Source organism: Capra hircus, chromosome 20, assembly GCF_001704415.2.
Source record: "Capra hircus breed San Clemente chromosome 20, ASM170441v1, whole genome shotgun sequence".
Classification (NCBI taxonomy): domain Eukaryota; kingdom Metazoa; phylum Chordata; class Mammalia; order Artiodactyla; family Bovidae; genus Capra; species Capra hircus.
Window position 1 is genome coordinate 50,801,191 of NC_030827.1, and position 18,610 is coordinate 50,819,800.

The window sequence follows — 18,610 nt, forward strand, 5'->3', positions numbered from 1 at the left end:
GAATGGTAATGTATGAGAACTTCTGAGATTTCAGACAGATGTTCCAAGAAAATATTTTTTAGAAGGCTGAATTAATATTGTAAAAAATTTGGAATTTTGATAACTCTCAAAAGCATTTATTTAAATATATATACATATATTTTTCCAGTTTATATTCCTAGTGCCATAGAATCAAGTTACGGAGGGGGCAAATTAATGAAGCTAGTAAGTTACATAAGCTAACCTTAGAAAATAAATTGCTACTATCTGTAAGCAAAATAATCGTTGTATGTATTTGACATATAAATATGAAATGATGCAAGGTATTTAACTTTAAAATATTCTTCATAGATAAACACTCATTATCACATTTAATAGTTTGTAATATCTTATAATTGTTAAAATGCCATGCTGGTGTTATTGAAAATGCACAGGGCAAACATAGAAATACCGCCTTGCCTCTAATTGCAAAGTTGTTTTCTCAAACACACACTTTATTTGTAATTATTCTTTCCATACTCATTTCTGCAGGTATTTTACTGTCTAATACATCAAGGTAAAGGTCTAGTCATTACCGTGATGCATGAGATTCATTTTACTGGTGAGAAAGGCATGGCTGTTATAGCCATTTTAATCAAATACATAATTTAGGCAAGCATGTAAGCACATTTTTTCTACTCATTAAGGTCTTATGATGTTGCTCCTATGTATTTTAACTAATAAAACAATCAGAAATGAACAAAAAATGGCAGACTGCTTTATCAGATGGATAAAATTAATTGGGAAGTGCAGTCAAGTTTATAAGTCTGTTCCATGTCTCTCTTACCTTTGGCAGCGAATCCATTATGCTCAGCATCTTTATAGTCATTCCTCCTCTATTGGAAGGTTAGCACATGTTTTCAGCCTAGTATCTCTCAGCCCATTTCCTCACTGTAGAATCCCAGACTGACAGCTTGCCCTCATTCTGTTCCATCTCTTTCCTTTTCAGTCAAAGTTGCTGGTGTTTATTCTGTATGACATTGTCAAAAAATATGAATTTTCCTGTGTAAGTTGAGAGGAATGACATAATTAGAAATGGGATTGTGCATAAATCCTCCCTAAATAATCCTGTTTCTATTCCTAAATTCTCCTAAGAAGGCTGAGTATATCTTTGAATCATGCCCCTGATCACCTCAGGATGATTTTCCAGCCTCACACTTTACTCAATCTCCAGAGCACACTTTACAACAGTGATTTCTTAGTTTTAACAATCCAGATGGGCTAAATATCTTCCACATCAAATGCTGATTCCTTCTTGCTGGCAGTTCCTTCCTCAATTTATCTCTTTCCTCTCACACTTTTAATATAATTAGTAAAGAAAAGCCAAGCCTCAGCTTCATCACCTTCCTTAGAAATCTCTCAGATTAATGTCCAGTCTCATCACTTATATCCAACCAGTGGACATCCAACAATAGAAAACAATGCAGCTCAATTTTCTGAAACTTTATAACAAGGATCACCTTTCCTCCAATTTAAGTATCCTGTTCCTCATTTCATTCTATCACTTCCCAGAAGCACCTTTCATGATCATATTTCTACTAGCAGCTGCTCATGAGAATCTGTGTTCTCTAAGATAACAGAAAATTTCTCAATAGCATTCGCTTCCTCTGAACTCTCACTGGAATAGTCTTTAATACCCATGTTTCTACCAACCATTTTTTTTTCAAGATAAATAATGACTTGTATTATGGTGTATCTCCAAATTTTGCCAGCCTCTATCCATTCCCTAAAAACAGTGACACTAAAAGTTTTAGTTGTCCCTACAGCAGCCTCCTATTTTCTGGTAGAAAATATCTATTAGTTTCCTAGAGCTTCTAAAACAATTTACTTTTAACTTGTCCCACCTTATATAGCCTTTAGTCCCTATGTCAAGAAGAAGCAGGTCAAAGAAGAAAAGATAGAAAAACAGCATGCTAAGTATCATTTCAAGAACATTCCTAGAAATTTCATATACCTCTACTTACTTCCCAGTGGTCAGAACTTTTCTGCATAGTCATGAAATTGAAAGTGAAGTAGCTTAGTCATGTCTGACTCTTTGTGACCCCATGGACTGTAGCCTACCAGGTTCCACTGTCCATGGGATTTTCATACCATGCATAGTCATAGCAATAAGGCTAACAAAAGTTTTACATGGACAGAAAAATATCTGACAGTCTAATGATATCTTGATATCAAAGATGGGAAGGAAATATATTGTTTGTTCCAATAGCTGTCTTAAGTACATAATTATGCTATTCATTTTTCTATTGTACTCATTCAGTCTCTTTCCTAAGGGGGAAATACCCTAACATCTGAACCGATTACTTCATTCAACTCAATCTCTGAAATTCTATGTGATAAGTAGTCCCCTTTTATCAGGTCTAGATATGGCTCTTTATTGTACCATGACCTCTGGAAACAACAACTTCCAGTAATCTTTAAAAAGATATGATTAAAAAAAAACCGAAAGTACAACATCAGCAAACCGAATTTAACTTGCCAAGCAAGGACACCTACTAGTGGGAAAAAAAAAAAAAAGAATCACTAAGAGGGCTAAATTAGAGATGTTTAACTGCTGGCAACCCGTTTCAGTATTCTTGCCTGGACAATCCCATGAACACACAACACCTAGAAAGGGTGAAAAATATATGATGTTATTTCTTCCTAGTGATGGTAATGAGATTGAAAAGTTGTCCTATGGTTAGGAAGGAATAAGTCTAGGGGTCTGCATACAAATAATTCAAACAAGAACAATTGTTCTTTGGCCAGTCCTGTGAGGTTCTGACATAGTGAGGTCAATCAAAGATCATTTTGTTTTTCATAGCATTTGCCAGCTGTGATAAAACACACAGTCAGTTTTAACATTTTCTATTTAAGTGCTGCTCTAGGTAGAATAGTGGACTCTGTACCTGCAAATTAAAATTCAAGTTATGTGTCCCCAACACATTGAGTATGCAATTGTCCTTAAATAATGAGTAACCCATTTTACAACCTGCATTCGGAAAAAGGAAGAATGGGAAACACAAGGCAGTCATTAGTCGGGGAAGGAATTGAAGGTTCCTTGCACTGGCAGTGCAGTTAATTTCTGTTAGACCATCTGTTAGTGGCTGGGTTTGTTCTTTGGCATGAGTTGCCTTTTTCATTTTTCTCTATGGCCTCTGGATCCTTCTTTCTGGAAGGTTTATTTTTGTCCATTATACTCTCTGTCCACATGTGAGATTGGCAATGAAACAGATGTTCTTTTCAGAAGCCGAATGGCTTTAAAATGACAATTATATTGATGTAGGTTTGTTGGCCTAGAAATGGTTTTGAGAGGTTGTAGGCTAGGCTTGCAATATTTTTTTAATGTTTGTCTTTCGTTTTGTTGTATATTTTTGTGATACAATTCTCAACCACAACAAAAAACTTAGAAGACTTCTTACATATTTGCTCTTTGTGATATCCATTTGACCTTAGGTATATAGCTGGTAGGGGCTTTCCTGGTGGCTCAGACAGTAAAGAATCTGCCTGTAATCCAGGAGACCTGGGTTTGATCCCAAGGTTGGAAAGATCACCTGGAGAAGGGGTTGGCTACCAGTATTCTTGCCTGGAGAATCCCATGGATAGCGGAGCCTGGCAGGCTACAGTTTATGGGGTCACAAAGAGTAGAACATGACTGAGTGACTAGCACTTTCACTTTTCACTTTCATATAACTGATAAGTCTGAAAGAGTGAGGAATTTGAGATATTACCCTATTTGTACACTTAGATAGACAGATAGAAATATATAGATATGTATGATATAAAGATTGGATGATGGATAGAAGAAATTAATAAATATACACATATACAAACATGCTAGCAGAAACACCAGATCTTGATCAGAGTCAAAAGAAAAAAAAAAAAAAACTATTTTACTTACTCACGGAATACATAATACAGTTGCTGCTCCCTCATGGGGCTATGTAATGAGAGGCAAATGTTCCGTGAACATACAGAGTGGTCTGCACCACAGGAGAGGAACTTCGAACTTATGAATCTTGAAGTTTATATGGGTGCAGACACATTTCCTCCTCCCCTCTGGAGTTAAGAGAAAGAGTTTATCTTTTATTTTGGAATGCAAACAGATCTCCTCCTAGGGGAGAAGGAGAAATTCTCCAACCAGGAATGTAAACCTTGGCTCCTGGAGAGATAAGAAAGGTTTTAATATGCTTTGAACAGAAACAGGTGGCTCAGGTGAAAGGAGTAAAAAACAAAAGGCCCCATATATCTACCACCTTTAGAATGCAAAGAGCAGAAGGTACTGGGGAAAAGAAAAGGAAATTTTCTCTATTATTAAAACATGCAAATTTCTGTTGCTTGGGAGGTCTAGACCAGTTGGAAATACCAAGAAACCTGGAGAGGAGTGCCTTAAAACACCAATCACCTTACTGGATGAAAGTTTTAAGTCTGAAAACTTACATATTTGCTGGAATATGTAAGGTTGGCTTCCATTCACAGCCCCAGCTTTCCTAGTTTTGTGATTGATGATTAAAAATCATTTGAAAGGTAGAGGTGGAGTGTGGTATGAAACAGCAATCCAAATCAAAAATTTTACTCAGGCTGATACCCCATGTTTAGCTGAGAACTCAGAGTGGCAGGCACTGGAACAAAGACCTGTGTCACAGCCCAATCTTTTGCTAAGGCTTTACCTTGAGAGCTGATGCTTAGAGCTGCTTCGAGCAGCCGTTGAGTTTTCAACTCAATCATGTGGCATACAACTGGATTGCTGATAAATATGTGTATGGGCTTTCCGGTAGCTCAGTGCAGGAGACCCTGGTTCAATCCCTGGGTCAGAAAGATCCCCTGGAGAAAGGCTTGGCTACCCACTCCAGTATTTTTGGGCTCCCCTGGTGGTTCAGATAGTAAAGAATCTGCCTGCAATGTGGGAGACCTGGATTTGATCTATGGGTTGGGAAGATCCCTTGGAGGAGGGCATGGCATAGCCACCCACTCCAATATTCTTGCCTGGAGAATCCCCATGGACAGAGGAGCCTGGTGGGCTACAGTCCCTGGTGTCCCAAAGAGTTGGACATGACTTGAGTGACTAAGCATAGCACAGAACAGCATGCTGTCTTCAGAGAAGAGCTTCCTCAACGCAGAAGAATTCTTCTTCACCCCTCTCATCTCTCTTAGCATCTTTCTCTGTGTGCTAAGTCATTCTCTTTCTTATCAGACTCTCCTAATAGTGACAAGAATAGTTAATACACAATATGCTTTGATTATTTCTGTATTCATTTGCCATGGCTGCCATAAAACTATGCTACAACCAAAGTGGCTTAAACAACATAATTTATTTTCTCACAATTCTGGATACTTAAAGTCCAAGATCAAGGTGTCAGCACCACTGATTTCTTCAGAGGCAGCCCTCCTTCCCTTAGAGATGGATATCTGCTCTCCGTCTTCACATGGTCACCATCCCCCTGTTTGGATCTCTCTTCTAATCTCCTATTATAAGGATACAAGTCAATGCATGATGCTGTACCCTAATGACCTCATTTTAAATTCACTACCTATTTAAGTACTTTATCTCCAAATATGTTTATATTCTGAGGTTTGCATTAGTACCTCAAGGTATGTATTTTGGATAAACATATTTCAGCCCATAAAAATTTAACTTATTATACAACCTGTGCTTGGTTGCTCTGTTCAATTCAATCACTCAGTTGTGTCCAACTCTTTGGACCCCATGGACTGCAGCACGCAAGGATTCCCTGTTCATCACCAACTCCTGGAGCTTACACAAACTCGGGTCCATTGAGTTGGTGATGCCATCCAACCATCTCATCCCCTGTTGGCCCCTTCTTCTCCCACCTTCAATCTTTCCCAGCATCACGGTCTTTTCCAGTAAGTCAGTTCTTCGTATCAGGTGGGCAAAGTTTTGGAGTTTTAGCCTCAACATCAGTCCTTCCAATGAATATTCAGTACTGATTTCCTTTAGGATAACTGGTTGGATCTCGTTGAAGTCCAAGGGTCTCTCAAAACTCCTTTCCAACACCAGAATTCAAAAGCATCAATTCTTCAGCGTTCAGCCTTCTTTATAGTCCAACTTTCACTTCCATACATGACTACTGGACAAATCATAGCTTTGACTATTAGATGGACCTTTGCTGGCAAAGTAATGTCTCTGCTTTTGAATATGCTGTGTAGGTTGGTCATAGCTTTTCTTCCAAAGAGAAAGTCTCTTTTAATTTCATGGCTGCAATCACGATCTGCAGTGATTTTGGAGTCCCCCAAAATAAAGTCTCTCATTGTTTCTATTGCTTCCCCATCTATTTGCCATGAAGTGATGGGACCAGATGCCATGATCTTTGTTTTCTGAATGCTGAGTTTTAAACCAGGTTTTTTACTCTCCTCTTTCAATTTCATCAAGAGGCTCTTTAGTTCCTCTTCACTTTTGCCATAAGGGTGGTGCCATCTGCATATCTGAAGTTATTGATGTTTCTCCAGGCAATCTTGATTCCAGCTTGTGCTTCATCTAGCCCAGCATTTCTCATGATGTACTCTGCATAGAAGTTAAATAAGTGGGGTGACAATATACAGCCTTGGCATACTCCTTTCCTGATTTGGAACCTGTCTGCTTTTCCATGTCCATTTCTAGCTGTTGCTTCCTGACCCGCATACATATTTCTCAGGAGGCAGGTCTGGTGGTCTGGTACTCCCATCTCTTTTAGAATTTTCCACAGTTTGTTGTGATCCACACAGTCACTCAGTCATGTCCAACTCGTTGTGACCCCACAGACTATAGTCCACCAGACTCCTCTCTCCATGGAATTCTCCAGGCAAGAATACTGGAGTGGGTTGCCATGCCCTCCTCCAGTAGATCTTCCCAAACCAGGAGTTGAACCCAGGTCACTGGCATTGCAGACAGATCCTTTGCCATCTGAACCACCACTGGTCAGTCAGTCAGTTCATCTCTCAGTCGTGTCCGACTCTTTGCAACCCCATGGACTTTAGCGTACCTGTCTTCCCTATCCATCGCCAACTCCTAGAACTTGCTCAAACACGTCCATTGAGTTAATGATGCCATCCAACCATCTGATGTTGGAAAGGATTGAAGGCAGGAGGAGAAGGGGACTGCAGAGGAGGAGCCATCAGGGAAGTCCTTTAAACAACCTGCTTGTGCATGATATGTCTTATGAGGGAAGCAGGGGATTTTTACCATGTTTTACCACTGCATTGTAAGTCCATAAATATGAGTCCTTGCTATCTGCTGTGGACACCTTTCAATAAGCCAATGACACAGGATCTGTTACTCTGTCTTTTCTTCTCTCAGTAACAGATTGCCCTCTATGTTTCTGCTGTAAGGATACATCATTGGATTTTGGGCTCACTCACATAAACTAGGATAATCTCCTTAACTCAAGATTCTTGACTTTGTCAAACATGCAAAGACTGTTTTTTTTTTTTTTTTCTCTTTATGATAAGGTAACACACCCAGGTTCCAAAATGATTAGGATGTGGACAGATCATTTTGAGGGTTATCATTCAACCTACTATCTATAGGAAATATCTGTGTTAGAGAAAATAGTAATCCTTCCTGCAGAAGATTGTGCAAGTAATCTATCCACAGTGAAAATTTCTGCTGGGTGATGGACAGTGGTTAAGAAATTTGTCTGGAAGTGTTATAAACAGGAGAACAGTATTAAAAAGTTTTCCAAGCAATCTCTCTGCCACACTCAGTCTATCTCTATAAAACTGCTGTCCAACTTTCTATCAGCCTCACCTTTCATCTAGACTGCTGCCTCTAGTTCTCCCAGCATTTCTGTTGCACTTTTAATCAATACCATTTTTTTTCTTTACTCAACATAGACCTGAATGAGATAAACTTGATACCTTTCTGATCACACTACTGGAATTGGAATGTGTGCATGCTAGGTTGCTTTATTTGCATCCAACTCTTTGCACCCACACTGTCTTTATTCTGCCAGGCTCCTCTCTCTGTGGGATTCTCCAGGCAAGAGTACTAACGTGGTTGCTGTGCCCTGCTCCAGGAGATTTTCCCAACCCAGGGATCATACTCACAACTTTTATGTCTCTTGCATTGGCAGATGGGTTCTGTACCACTAGTGCAACATAGGAAGAAGATATAATTGACATAAAACACTGTGTAAGTTGAATGTGTACAGCATAATGATTTGACTTACATCATAAAATGATTACTTCATTGTTTAGTGAATACCCATCATATCATATAGCTACAATATAAAAAATAAATTTACTTTTTTTTCTGTAATGATAACTTCCAGGATCTATCCTCTTAATGACTTTTATATACAATGTACAGTAGTGCTAGTTATATTTATCATGTTGTTTATTACATCCCCAGTACTTTTCCTTATTACTGGACGTCTGTACCTTTCTACTACTTTCATCCAATTCCCCCTCCTCCCAGCGCCCTAGAGCCAGACATCCTGGAGTGTGAAGTCACGTGGGCTGTAGGAAACATCAGATCTGATGGAATTCCAGCTGAGCTATTTCAAATCCTAAAAGATGATGCTATTAAAGTGCTGAACTCAATATGCCAGCAAATTTGGAAAACTCAACAGTGCCACAAAACTGCAAAGCGTCAGTTTTCATTACAATCCCCCAAAAAAGCGACACCAAAGAATGTTCAAACTACCACACATTTGCACTCATTTCATATGCTAGCAAGGTAATTGTCAAAATCATTCAAGCTAGGCTTCAACAGTTCCTGAACCAAGAACTTCCAGATGTAAAAGCTGCGTTTAAAAAAGGCAGAGGAACCAGAGATCAAATTGCCAACATCTGTTGGATCATAGAGAAATCAAGAGAATTCCAGAAAAATATCTCCTTCTGCTTCATTGATTATGCTGAAGTCTTTGACTCTGTAGATCACAATAAACTGTGGAAAATTCTTAAAGACTTGGGAATACCAGAACACCTTACTTGTCTCCCGAAAAACCTGTACTCAGGTCAAGAAGCAACAGTTAAAATTGGACATTGAAAAATGGATTGGTTTAAAATTGGGAAAGGAGTACATCAAGGCTATATATTGTCACCTTGCTTGTTTAACTTATATACAGAGTACATAAGGCAAAATGCCGGGGTGGATGAAGCTCAAGCTGGAATCAAAATTTCCAGGAGAAATATCAGTAACCTCAGATATGCAGACGACACTGCTCACCTCCCTCCTGGAAAGTACCTGTTTGTTTTCTGTACCTATGATTAAGCCATGCTTTAATTCAAGAGAATAAGACTGCTATATTTAAGTTCTAATTGTCTTTTGACGTAATTTATACTTAATATTGTAGATTAAAAGTATTATGCTGGAATGATTTTTATACAGTCTTGTGTGATGCTTTATATGTAAGTAAGGTTTGCCTTTGTGTTCTTGGCTATGATTCTGTCCTTCCCACTGTTGAAATTGCAACTGTCAAACCAGCATCTCTTAAACCTAGAGGATGCCATTTTTTAACAAGTTAAAAGTTATATATATTTATGGATATATACATAACATATATATATATATATATATACACACATATACATATATCTTAAAGCTTTGGGAATTTTCAAAGTAATACTATATTAGGATGCTTGAAGCTGGTGCATGGGGATGATCCAGAGAGATGATATGGGGTGGGAGGTGGGAGGGGGGTTCAGGATTGGGAACCCATGTATACCCGTGGCGGATTCATGTCAATGTATGGCAAAACCAATACAGTATTGTAAAGTAAAATAAAGTAAAAAATAAAAAATAAAAAAAAACCAAAAATAGAATAAAATTTTGCTTTAGATCTAAAATGTCTATAATAAAAATATTTTATGAATTTTGATTATAGATATAGACTAACTTTACTTCAGTAACAACATTTCTTTGAGAGAAGCTAGTGATTCTGGTGTGCTTTCACAGAGAAAAACTGTGATCATTTGAAGTAATTTTAATGGCTAAACAGGCTTAGTTTTATAATTGCTTGCTTTTGAAATAAACAGAGTTGGGAGTACAGGCTTTAACTTGGCTAATTTTATTATTGTAAGTTCAGAAGTGCTAATCCACATTGCATCTGCTAAGAAACATTTTTTTATTAAGGATAAAGAAGCATTAATCCAATTTAACAAAGCTTCCAATTTTGAGCCCTAATAGTTGTTAATAAAAAAAAAAAATTCTGAATTTAAGTGTTAGCATGAAGTCTTGACAAATGCATTCTATGGTCGCAACATCATTTCCTCTGATAATAGTTTTCCATGATTTTTCAGTGGATATTAGACAAGCATATTTACAGATATATTAAGAAACAGATTGAATGACATATGTCTCCAAGGATAACAGAGTATCTATCAGTTCAGTTCAGTTCTGTCACTCAGTTGTATCTGACTCTTTACAACCCCATGAGTCACAGCACACCAAGCCTCCCTGTTCATCACTGACTCCCGGAGTTCACTCAGACTCATGAGCATCGAGTCAGTGATGCCATCCAGCCATCTCATCCTCTGTTGTCCCCTTCTCCTCCTGCCCCCAATCCCTCCCAGAATAAGAGTCTTCTTCAGTGAGTCAACACTTCACAACAGGTGGCCAAAGTATTGGAGTTTCCGCTTTAGCCTCAGTCCTTCCAATGAACACCCAGGACTGATCTCCTTTAGGATGGACTGGTTGGATCTCCTTGCAGTCCAAGGGACTCTCAAGAGTCTTTTCCAGCACCATATTTTAAAAGCATCAATTCTTTGGTGCTAAGCTTTCTTCAGAGTCCAACTCTCACATCCATCCATGACCACTGGAAAAACCATAGCCTTGACTAGAAGGACCTTTGTTGGCAAAGTAATGTCTCTGCTTTTGAATATGCTATCTAGCTTGGTCATAACTTTCCTTCCGAGGAGTAAGTGTCTTTTAATTTCATGGCTGCAATCACCATCTGCAGTGATTTTGGACGCCCCAAAAATAAAGTCTGACACTGTTTCCACTGTTTCCCCATCTATTTCCCATGAAGTGATGGGACCAGATGCCATGATCTTAGTTTTCTGAATGTTGAGTTTTAAGCCAACTTTTTCATTCTCCTGTTTTATTTTCATCAAGAGGCTTTTTAGCTCCTCTTCACTTTCTGCCATAATGGTGGTGTCATCTGCATATCTGAGGTTATTTATATTTCTCGTGGCAATCTTGATTCCAGCTTGTGCTTCCTCCAGCCCAGCATTTCTCATGATGTACTCTGCATATAAGTTCAATAAGCAGGGTAACTATACATAGCCTTGACGTACTCCTTTTCCTATTTGGAACCAGTCTGTTGTTCCGTGTCCAGTTCTACCTGTTGTTTCCTGACCTGCATATAGGTTTCTCAAGAGGCAGGTCAGGTGGTCTGGTATTCCCATCTCTTTCAGAATTTTCCACAGTTTATCTGTATATCTATATCAATACCTGTATCTATGTTTATATATGTATGATTTTTAGTATCTATTTTTTATCTAAAAAGTGTTTCTAACTACATTGTTCATTAAATATTTTATATCATAGTATTATGTATTATTTTTTACACAAACTTATCTTTTGTAACGAAATCGAATTTAGGTGGTCTTCTCATCTACATTTTATTTGCATAGCAGAGTCCATTCATATTTTTGCCTATATGGATATTTCAATTAAAAATCACTTTTACTTCAATAAAAATAGTGTTTCAACTAATTTTATATTTCCTATAAAAATATAGGATTTCAATTTCCTAAAGATCGTATGTGTATATACAATATAAACATACATAAAACTTGACAATACAGCTTCTATTTTGTAATGTATCATCTAGCTGTGATACATAATCTATTTCAGCTTGTTTTTATCTATTAAGATCTTTTTCCTTACTTGAGAGGTAAAATGAAGTGAAGAAAAGGTGGTATTTTTAAGGTCAGATTAATCTGTAATAAATTAGTTTTAATGCGCCAAATAGTAAGTCCACCCCAAAATCTCATCACTTTTCCTTTTATGTACTCAGGTAAATGAGTCTTTGAGACTGAATGCTACCTGGGAGGACATCACTCTTGAAAGCCCAAATGTAGCATAAAGGAAATGGACATTAGTTAGAGTTTACAGTAATCTCAGAGGATCTTTTAGGGATCAGTTTAGTCATAAATTGACGAAGAACCTTGTTTGCCCTTGGCTGTCAAGAATCATGAGAAAAGATGTTTAAAGTGCTTTGAAAAACTTTAATGGATGGCCATTTGTTTAAACTCCAGCTGTGGTACTTTACTTGTATTATTTCCTTTTCTTGGACACATTACAAAAAATAGATATAAACCCTCCAGCTATAGATTTTCATAGCTAGTCAAAGCTTATCCTGTAACCCAAATATAGATCAAATTACATTTAAGAGTTTTCAGAAAAATCATATTTAAGATAACATCTAGGTACCTTTCTTAAAGCATCTCACATTTAGATGGTGATACTTTGTGTATATTTAAAGCTGCTATAATTTCTTATTTTTTGAGAAGCTTTTTTTAAGCCTCTATAATTTTAATAGCTTTTAAAATTAACTCTATTTTGTAAAAGCAAGGCTATTATACAAAATGTGTCATGAAACTGTAATTTGTTGAGATATTTCAAATTGGGATTTACAAATAATGATTTGGCATCAAAAAATAATGAATGAGTACATTAAAATGTCCCTTTTTCCTTGTCATGAAATGTGTGTGTGTGTGTGTGTATGTGTGTGTGTGTGTGGGCTCAATTGTGTCCGACTCTTTTTGACCCATGAACTGTAGCCTACCAGGCTCCTCTGTCCATGGAATTTTCCAGGCAAGAACACTGGAGTGGATTCCCATTTCACTTTCCGCATGGAATATGTAATTGTGATTAATGTACTTATCAGATCTTAATGTGAAATATTTTTTAATCTTTGTAATCTCAGAAAATTATGTTAACTTTTCATTATTTTATTCTTAAATGAATAAATCTAGCTATTAAAACATATACTAAATTACAGGGTTTTATTTTTTAATAAAATGCCTTATTATAAATTAATAGAATTCTATTTTCAGATAGCTACTCATGTTTCTTTTACATGTGAGAGAATATTTTCCTATTGAATATATTTTAATACTATAATGCACAAGTAAATTTCACACTAATGGAGAATACTCTTTTTTTAAAACATATGTCTGACTCTTTGCAGCTTCGTGGACTGTAGCCCTCCAGGATCCTCTATGTGTGGAGTTCTCCAGGCATGAATTCTGAAGTGGGTAGCTGTTCCCTTCTCCAAGGGATCTTGCTGAAATCAGAAGAGCATTATCTTAAACAGCTAGTCTTACTTATTTCTTTGGATACATGAATTAGGGAAGGGTATTTATAAGTCTGACTGTAAAGCCTAGATTGCATCAGTTTAACGCTGATATTTCAACTCTAATAATTTGTTGTATTCAGTTCAGTTCAGTTCAGTCACTCAGTGGTGTCTGACTCTTTGCAACCCCATGAACTGCAGCACGCCAGGCCTCCCTGTCCACCACCAACTCCCAGAGTTCACTCAAACTCAAGTCCATCGAGTCAGTGATGCCATCCAGCCATCTCATCCTCCATCGTCCCCTTCTCCTCCTGCCCCCAATCCCTCCCAGCATCAGTTTTTTCCAATGAGTCAACTCTTCTCATGAGGTGGCCAAAGCATCATTCCTTCCAAAGAACACCCAGGGCTAATCTCCTTTAGAATGGACTGGTTGGATCTCCTTGCAGTCCAAGGGACTCTCAAGAGTCTTCTCCACACCACAGTTCAAAAGCATCAATTCTTTGGTGCTCAGCTTTCTTCACAGTCCAACTCTCACATCCATACATGACCACTGGAAAAACCATAGCCTTGACTAGATGGACCTTTGTTGGCAAAGAAATGTCTCTGCTTTTGAATATGCTATCTGGGTTGGTCATAACTTTCCTTGTTGTATTAGGCAGAGGTTATTACACAGTGGTTTTGTACTTCTAGGCCACAAGCAAAGTTATGTTTTTGAAGTGATTCTTTTGAAACATGTTGGTCTTTTAAGCTGTTTAATTGGTTCACAATCTATAACATAGAAACCAGTAGTTCTTCAAGTAAAAAATATTTTGCTTTTGTTAGTTTGTTTTGTTTATTGTTGGTTAGTCCCAGTTTGGTTTCAGAATAGTTTATCACAAGGATAAAGAATTTTGTTGGTGTCAATTATGAGTCCGTACCTTACAACTTTTATTATTCTTTAGCCTAAGTTTAAAGATATACTATTGTGATGAGTGTAGATCTCCACCTCTGCATAATGTGTAAGCAATGGACACTGTGGTCATGTGATAAATTTTTGATGGTAGCTGTTCCAAAATCTGTGTCATGGTTTTCTATTCTTTTTTCTTTTAATTTTAATGTATTTATTTTTAATAGAAGGATAATTACTTCACAATTTTCTGAAAGGTAATTTGTTGGATCATTTGATTAGCTAAAAGCTGCACAGAAACAGTGAATTCTCTTGGAGTCACTCATTTGAGCATTGGAACATTGTGCATCCAAGAGAAGGGATATAATCAGAATTGCAGTTCACTTCTAAGGGAAGAGACAAGAGAACTCAAAGTAGTGTGCAAGAATATCCATGGGGTTCTCCAGATAAAATTACTGGATTGGGTTGCCATTACCACTCTAATGACAGAAACTGAAGGGGAACTAAAGAACCTCTTGATGAAGGTACAAAAGGAAAGTGAAAAAGCTGGTTTGAAACTCAGCATTAAAAACAAAAACAACAACAACAAAAAAAACAAGGTCATCACTATATCCAGTCCCATCATTTCATGGGAAATGCATGGGAAAACCATGGAAACAGTGATAGACTTTCTTTTCTTGGGCTCTAAAATCACTGCAGATGGTGACTGCAGCCATGAAATTAAGACGCTTCCTTCTTAGAAGAAAAGCTATGGCCAACCTAGACAACATATTAAAAAGCAGAGGCATCATTTTTCTCACAAAGGTCCACATAGTCAAAGCTATGTTTTTTTCAGCAGTCATGTACAAATGTAAGAGGTGTACCATAAAGAAGGCTGAGTGCTGAAGAATTGCTTTCAATTTGCAGTGCTGGAGGAGACTCTCGAGAGTCCCTTGGACTGCAAGGAGATTAAATCAGTCAATTCTAAAGGAAATCAATGCTGAATATTCATTGGAAAACTGATACTGAAGTTGAAGCTCCAATACTTTGGGCACCTGGTGCAGAGTCAGTTCACTGGAAAAGAACCTGATGCTGAGAAAGATTAAAGGCAGAAAGAAAAAGGGGTGGCAAAAGATAAGATGGTCAGATAGCATCACTGTCAGTGAACTTGAATCTGAGCAAACTTCAGTGGATAATGGAGGACAGTAGAGCCTACCATGCTATGGTCCATGAGGTCAAAAAGAGCTGGACATGATTTAGCAAGTGAACAAGAACAACAAGAACATATCCTATCCACCACTCCATAAAGCCTGCAAAAGTCTTTATTGGGGTATTAGCCAAATCATCAAGTTTCATGATTTTTCTTTCCTAATTTTTTAGTAATATTTCATATAACTTATAAGTCTATAGAATGTAAATTCAACAACACTAACCTAAGGCAGTATTATAAAATATACCGTTAGTTCAGTTCAGTTCAGTCGCTCAGGCATGTTGGACTATTTGCAACCCCATGAACTGCAGCATGCCAAGGCCTCCCTGTCCATCACCAACTCCTGGAGTTCACCCAAATTCATGTGCATCAAGTCGGTGATGCCATCCAGCCACCTCATCCTCTGTCGTCCCCTTCTCCTCCTGCCCCCAATCCCTCTCAGCATCAGGGTCTTTTCCAATGAGTCAAATATTCTCATGAGGTGGCCAAAATATTGGAGTTTCAGCCTCAGCATCAGTCCTTCCAATTAACAGGACTGATCTCCTTTAGGATGGACTGGTTGGATCTCCTTGCAGTCCAAGGGACTCACAAGAGTCTTCTCAAGCACCATATTTCAAAAGCATCAATTCTTTGGCGTTTAGCTTTCTTCAGAGTCCAACTGTCACATCCATACATGACCACTGGAAAAACCATAGCCTTGACTAGAAGGAACTTTGTTGGCAAAGTAATATCTCTGCTTTTGAATATGCTATCTAGGTTGGTCATAACTTTCCTTTCAAGGAGAAAGCGTCTTTTAATTTCATGGCTGAAATCACCATCTGCAGTGATTTTGGAGCCCCCCAAAATAAAGTCTCATACTGTTTCCACATTTCCCATGAAGTGATGGGACCGCATGCCATGATCTTTGTTTTCTGAATGTTGAGCCTTAAGCCAACTTTTTCACTCTGTACTTTCACTTTCATCAAGAAGCTTTTTAGTTCCTCTTCACTTTCTGCCACAAATGTGGTGTCATCTGCATATCTGAGGTTATTGATATTTCTTCCGGCAATCTTGATTCCAGCTTGTGCTTCTTCCAGCCCAGCATTTCTCATGATGTACTCTGGATGTAAGTTAAATAAGCAGGGTGACAGTATACAGCCTTGACGTACTCCTTTTCCTATTTGGAACCAGTCTGTTGTTCCATGTGCAGTTCTAACTGTTGCTTCCTGACCTGCCTATAGACTCCTCAAGAGGCAGGTCAGGTGGTCTGGTATTCCCATCTCTTTCAGAATTTTTCACTGTTTATTGTGGTCCATGCAGTCAAAGGCTTTGGCATAGTCAATAAAGCAGAAATAGATGTTTTTCTGGAACTCTCTTGCTTTTTCGATGATCCAGCGGATGTTGGCAATTTGATCTCTATGTTCCATTAAATTCCTCAACTCTCTTCTTGATTTAATACTGCTTTCTATATATGAAAGTCTCTATTAGGGCTGGCTAGAGGCCTCAAATATATTCTTTGAATAAGTTTCTTTGATGTCTGACTTAAAGAAACCAGATAGCTTTGAGGCTAGATTTCCAATGTGAAAACAAAGGAATTAATTTAACATTTACACTCTGCAAGTTCCCACAATTCACCCCTGTTCAAAACCAAGAACTCAGAGTTCTTGACAGAGAGTACTATTTATAGTCTGTATGGGAAGAATTTTTGATTAAGAGTTTGGAAAAAAAAAAAAAAAGATTTTGACCATTTCTCACCCCCAAAAAAGTAGAGTCGGGTGAACAGGATGTCCCATATTTGAATAATAAGAGATCCAGTAAAGAAAAACAGAGAAAATGCATAGGAATAAAACATTTAAGAAAAGTAAAAATAATATTCCAGAAGAACATGGGTTTCTATTTATAAGAAGTCACCAAATGGCCAATCCAAATATTAAATCTGCTTTTTCTGCTTTTATTAATATTCACTAGCTATTTACATGATTTAAAAGATTTTCTGAATCTATTTATATCAACCCTTGTGAGCCATCAAAAATATTTACTTTTTAATTTACTTTTTGGTTCAGTTAGTTTTTATTTTTATTTTTTTTTTTAGTTTATAGATCAAGGGCATGATTTTAATTGACAACTGCTTGGGATTTGGACATGTGCATAATAGTTTCATACAGTTTGAGGGAAGAGAGTCAGTAAGTACACTTCTATTCTAATTCAATTTTGATGAACATATATAAGAATGATATTTTACCCCAGGGAAAGATAGGATAGTTTGCAGTCTTGATCAACTAAATCAATTTTTATTCTCTTATGCTAAGATCAATTACCTTTTTTCTGTTCAAATGAACATTGTCATAATTTATCTTTTTTATTATCATAGAGGAAAATAAGTGTGACTCAGTATCATATCCTCCAGCATGTCTTATATAATACCTCAGTGAATCTCATTTACATCCTTTATGAATACTTATTGTACTGAAAGTCAATTACCTAATATTTTCTAAGTTGTTCAAGGTAATAAGCCAGGAGTTTTTTAATTTATAAGCATATTGATTTTGACAGTTAAGATAATTTGAGATTTCTGTATTAATTACTCTGTTTACATAAAAATTAGCTTTATATCATTTGTGCATTCTTATTATGCATATTTTAAAAATTATGGTACTGTAAACAGTACATGAACTGCAAATAGTAAGAGATGCCTGTGTTAATGTAAATTAATGTAGTACGAGATGCCTGAGTTAATATAGCAAGATGCAACTGTTTTGCTATTCATATATCATAAAAAGAGATATATTAGGCTCAGAAATTATACTATTTTAAGAATGTACCTATTCTTGATATGTATGCCTATCTGGAAATAATTTCAGTGTGAGATGTATAGTAGTTTATATTTTATTTTGTTCATGTTATATCATTATTTAAAATTTAAAATAACAATAAAAAGTAAAAAATACTGTGACAATGTTGAAACCTATTAGATGAAACTATTACAAATAAGGTATGTTAGAAAAGGCATTTCTAGTTGACCTCATTCTTTTCAGGTATTTTAGAGAGAAAAATATTAAAAAAGCTTTTGAGAATAAATAATTTAAAAGGGCCAAAGAAATTTGGATATGCTAAGCCTTTCTGAAGAAATAATTAGTATGATATATGCTAAAAGATCCCCAGTGGGGATTAATCAATTTATTTTAATGTTGCTTGAGGACTAATGATTTTACCACTTTCTAAGTTTATTAACTCAAAAGTCTCTTTATGCCTCAGCTCCTCAGTAGGTTTATCCTTCCTTTTCTCTGTTCAGCTGTATGTTTCCAATACACTGTAATA